This window comes from Musa acuminata, chromosome BXJ1-10 (genome assembly GCF_036884655.1).
Source record: "Musa acuminata AAA Group cultivar baxijiao chromosome BXJ1-10, Cavendish_Baxijiao_AAA, whole genome shotgun sequence".
Taxonomy (NCBI): domain Eukaryota; kingdom Viridiplantae; phylum Streptophyta; class Magnoliopsida; order Zingiberales; family Musaceae; genus Musa; species Musa acuminata.
In genome coordinates this window covers 10,037,094-10,043,093 of record NC_088336.1, presented here as the reverse complement: position 1 = coordinate 10,043,093, position 6,000 = coordinate 10,037,094, and positions in this window count along the sequence as shown.

Below are 6,000 nucleotides of genomic sequence, written 5' to 3'. Positions count from 1 at the left end.
GTTTATCACACTTTACCGCTGCACTAATTCACCCCCCCCCCTCTTAGTGCCACTCCGATCCTAACAATTGGTATCAGAGCCCGGTATTTCTCATTTCGGATTTACACCCGAGAGAAATGGCTCTTTATGGCTTTCAAGAGGGTTTATCGGTTTTTCGTCCACCATTGTTTAACGGATTGGACTACACTTATTGAAAAACTCGAATGAGAGTTTTCTTGATTTCTATGAATTTGGATTTATGGAATATCGTTGAAAATGGTTTTCAACTTCCCTCTAAACCGATGAACGAATGGTCGGATTTGGAGAAGAAGTATTTTTCTTTAAACGCAAAGGCTATGAATGCCTTATTTTGCGCTTTAGACAAAAATGAGTTCAATCGGATTTCTACGTGCGAAACGGCTTTTGATATTTGGCGAACACTTGAAATCACGCACAAGGGAACTAGTAGAGTCAAAGACTCGAAAGTTAACATTTTATTGCATGATTTTGAGCTTTTTCAAATGCAACCAAGCGAGACTATAGGCGACATGTACACCCGTTTCACGGATGTCGTCAATAATCTAAGAGTTCTTGGTAAATCTTTTTCGAATTTTGATCTCGTAAGCAAGATCTTAAGATCCCTTCCAAAAAGGTGGGATTCTAAAATAACCGCAATACAAGAAACAAAAGATTTAAATATTTTTTCACTTGAAGAACTAATTGGTTTGTTGATGACATATGAAATGGTGCACAATGCACATGATGAACAAAATCACCTTTCAAAGAACAGGAAGGATTTGGAACTCCGGACAAATGGATACCACTTGAGCAATGACTCAAGTGATAAGGACAATGATGAACTTGAATTTCGAACACTAAATCTTAATAAGTTTATTAAACAAAAATCTAAAATAAACAATGAACTTGAACGAAGGAAGAGGCCAAAGAAGAGGAAGGCAACCAAGGATGAATCAAGAACTTCCAAAGGTGAAACGGCGAATTGGGCTTTGACGGGCTTCGACTACAAGGTAAGTAACTCAACTCTCTTGAATTATTTTGAAATTACTTGATGTTTTCCATGATGCATTTTCTCTTTTATTTTGAATAATTATTTTTCTTAAAAATTGTATGTTTTATGTTAATAGAATAAAATGTTAGATTTAAATAATCATATATATGTGCTTGAGAAGCAAGAATGTGTATTTTGATGATTTCCATATTAACCTTCAATGATGATGCATGGTTTTTATATGGAAGGCTTGATGATTTTTTTTAAAACCTCGTCTTTGGTTTTCAAACATGATGTATGTTTTTGACATAAGAACAAAACTTGAGCATGCTAATATAAAATCAATCACATAAATTAAAACTAAAGAAGTTTTAGTTATCTATAAGAATCATTCAAAATTATGTTCAATGAAACCATTGCATAATGATGTAATGAAAATATTAAACATTTTGAAACCATGTTTTAGTGTCATGCATAATGATCATGCTTAATAAATTTCAAAATTATGCATATGAATCTTGTGATTTATGGATTATTGATTTTTACCATAATGAAAGTGCCTTATTAATCTTTGTTGTAATAAATCTTACACTTTCGGTTTTAAACATTATACATGTTTTTATTTGGTATAAGTGAAATAAAATCATATGAATTGAAACAACTAAAAAGAGGAAAATATTTTTTCCTTGAAAATTTATTTTTCTCTATCCTATTGATCTTGATGTTTATTATGATAAATCTATGTATACCATTTTGAATCTCTTGAAAGTAATGTTGATATTTTGATGATTTTGATGATTTAAATTTGAAATGAGTTTTCTCAAAATCATGATATTGATTTTTTGGAATAACATGAGATTACCTTTGATGATCATTTTGATTCATGGAATTTTGGATTCATGACTTGGTCTTACATTTATTTATGAGATGGTTGAAATCTTTGTACGTTTGAATTCTTCCCTTCTCCTTTCAATTTATGCATGTTATATGTTAAAGATTTAAAACCATGTTTTGGTATCATGCATATCTAAGAAATATTGATGTGACAAATTGAATAAGTTGAAAATGAATGATGATTTTTCTCTTGAATATAACTTGTGATTTTTTTTTTATATAAATCATCATTTTGATTTCTCGACATTCGATACATGAGATTTTATTATAAATCAAAATTTCTCATTAATCGATCTTCTACGATTTTACTTGATATTCTCTTGAGATGAGATTTTCTAAATGAATCATGATTTTTCCTTGTGAGTTCTTGGAGTTATTACTTGATTTTTCCTTGTGAGTTCTTGGAGTTATTACTTGATTTTTCTTTTAAAACAAGATCTCTTCTTTGTACTCCTATGATTTTTCTTGATATTTTATTTAAAGAAGATATTTACTATATGAATCATGTCTTTTGGTATTCAAATGATTTTATCCTTCATGACATGATTTCTTTGTGTTTATGGCTTGCATGGCTTGAAATGTTTTGGTATGATGCATGTAATGATGAAATATTCATAAAGTTAAAATGATGTATGCAATACTTATGATAATGATGTACATGATGTATTTATTGCATATGATGTGTATCATGAATGCTTTAAATGATGAATGTTTGGTATCATGATCAACATGTTGATAAATGCTTAAAAATTTTAATGTTTGAGTATCATGTATGATATGCTTATTAATGATGATTGATTTATTTTTCGGTATCGTGCATGAAAAATAAGGTTATTGAAATTATAATGATGCACAAATAAGAATGATACTTACCTTTGTCATAATATTACCTTTGTCATAATATGAAATGTTTTGGTATGATGCATGCAATGATGAAATATTCATAAAGTTAAAATGATGTATGCAATACTTATGATAATGATGTACATGATGTATTTATTGCATATGATGTGTATCATGAATGCTTTAAATGATGAATGTTTGGTATCATGATCAACATGTTGATAAATGCTTAAAAATTTTAATGTTTGAGTATCATGTATGATATGCTTATTAATGATGATTGATTTATTTTTCGGTATCGTGCATGAAAAATAAGGTTATTGAAATTATAATGATGCACAAATAAGAATGATACTTACCTTTGTCATAATATGAAAATTGATATAAGGGTCTTCCCTTCTTTTTGAACAAAGGGGGAGCAAGAATTTCTAGCGTGGACATCATGAAAAGAGGCAAACTAACTAGCTTGCACAATTCAAGATGAAAGCAAAAAATTACACTTCTCAAAAGAGAAGATGCAAATGTAACATTTGCCAAATTGTTTGCTTGCCTCATGTAAAACATTATCTCTTGCTAGTTTGGCATTTTTGCTAGCTTGTATGTTGCAAAACTTGATCACTTTTTCAAACTTTTTGCTAGCTTACACTTTGTAAAGAAAGCAAAAATGGCACTTCTAGAAGAAAGAGCTTATTATTTTGAATATCACAAGCTTGCCTATCTTAAGAAACAAAAATTGCAAAAGTGCTATCTTGCCTATCTCAAGAAGCAAAACTTGCAACTTGCACATTACAATAGGAAGCAAGAATTATGAGCTTACACAAGAAAGCTATCTTGCATTTGCTTTCGAAATTTTTGCTAGCTTGTATATTGTGAAACTTACATATCGTAAAAATTGCTAGCTTGTAGTCTAAAGAGAAGCAAAAAGTTGCTATCTCAAAAGAAGCAAATGTGCTATCTTTCCTATCTTAAGAGGCAAAAATGCTAACTTGCACATCTAGCAAAACTTGACAAATTTGCATATTTCAAGAAGCAAGAGTTGCTTTCTTGAACATCTCAATATTGCTAGCTTGCATGATGTAGAACTTACTATCTTGAACATTACCAAAAGTGCTATCTTGTATGCTGTAAAACTTGCATATCTAAAACATGATAGCTTGAATGTCCTAAGCATGATGCATTACTTGCTAAATTTTCTAGCTTCAAAACTGCATGATGATAAAACTTAATATTATGTTTTTCATGCAATGAGTTGAACTTATATTACAAACACAAAGAATAGTTGTACTTCTCCTTTTTGTTGATGACAAAGGGGGAGAAGTATGTTGATGACATGATATGCATAAGTCTATGCATGAGTTTATAATGACGTGTTGCAAGTATTCATGATGAATATTGTAATTACTTGAATTCAGTTTGAATTCAAGGTTCTATCAATATGGCATATTGATAGGGGGAGTTTGTTAAAACTCCGGGAGTCAAGTTTAACTCCGTCATCAATTGGTTGTCATCATCAAAAAGGGGGAGATTGTTGAATCTCGTATTTTGATGATGAAACCAATTGATAATTATGTTTATGTTTAACTGCATTTTGAGTTATGCAGGTCTACTCGATCTGGATTAGACAATTAAGGCAGGAGGAATTGACGTTGTGCCGGAGGAGATCACGTTAGGATATTGGATGGCAGAAGGCTTCGAACGTCGGGCATCGGGCCAAGAGCGGAATCGCACCAAGGATATCGGCGTTGCGGAGGTCAACCGCCGATTGGGCAACAAGCCGCAAGAGAGGACGATGCGCCGAAGAATCGGACGAAGCGCCAACCAATGATGTGCCAGGCAACAGAATGTCAATTCGCTTTATAATAATTGTCTAGATCGGAGTAGAGTTTTTGCTTGTGTGTGCAGGATTAACTACGATAACGATGAAGACATAAAGCGAAACAAAGTGCTGGAGTCAAGCGCGAAGGATTCGTTGGGAGTTCGAGAGTTCGACAGAAGTCCGAAGGTTCGTCGGGAATGCTGCCGGAACTAGCCGAGAATGAGTAGGGAGCTTGCCGAAGGGTTTTTCGGAAGCTCACCGGAAGGTTCGTTGGAAGTTCGCGGAGCTCACCGAGAAAGATCGGAGCTTACCGAAGAAGCTCGTTGGAACTCGCCAAGATCAAATCGTGAAGTCTAGGAGCTTGCTGGGAGTCCGCAGAATGGTTTCCGAGAGTTTATCGGAAGACCGTCGGAAGTTCGCCGGAAGCTCGCCGGAAGAAGTCTTGACTTACAGACTTTGTAATAGCTTAGAAAATGTCTTTAAATTCATAGTTAGCACGTTAATTAGGGTTAGGATTAGGTGTTAATCCTATAACCCAAGTAGGGGCCAATTGGGCCCGAGTTCGGACTGGTTTGGGCCAAGTTTGGAGCCCAACCAGTGAGCTGAATTGGCCTAGGCGATGGCACCGCCCAGCACCCGAGAGCTGGGCGGTGACACCTCCTGGGCTGGACGGTTGCACCGCCCTGCACCCGAGCGCTGGGCGGTGGCACCGCTTGGCTGGGCGGTGGCACCGCCATCATCGGGAACATAAGAGAATTCAAATTTTTGGTGCCCAAATTTGAATCCTCTTGAGGCCTATAAATACCCCTCAAGTCTCAGCTGAGAAGACAACTTTTTGTGCAGCAAGTGATTGAGAGAAAAGTCTTAGAAGAGTCTTTGCCTTTCTTGTTTTCAATTTGCTAGTGTTCACCTCCTTCTTTCTTGCTGAAAATATGTAAGAGAGTGAATCGCTTGTAAAAGTTGTAAGAGGGGTATTTACCCTTCCCTTTCAAGAGATTTGCTAGTGGAAGGTGGGAGCCTCATCGAAGAGGGTCCTCGCAAGTGGATGTAGGTCATTTGACTGAACCACTGTAAAATCAGCGTAATCTCTGGTTTGCATTTACTTATTATCATTTATATTATTGCAAACCATTTGCACTTTAATGCTATACTACTTTGTCTCCGTCTTACTTATCTCTTCAAGTTAAAACGTAATCGAAATGGTTTCAAACGAAAACGTTACTTTTATCGTACGAAGTTTCCGAAAGTGTTTAAATCGTCAAAAGTTTATCACACTTTACTGCTGCACTAATTCACCCCCCCTCTTAGTGCCACTCCGATCCTAACAATAAGGTCATTAATGACCTGATTAATTCTTCAAGAGAGAGGTTGTTTAAATATTTAGCCTCTTGAATAGCAGTGAATTTAGGGTCTCAACTCTTTGGAAGAGATCTTAGAATTTTATTGACAAGCTCAAAAT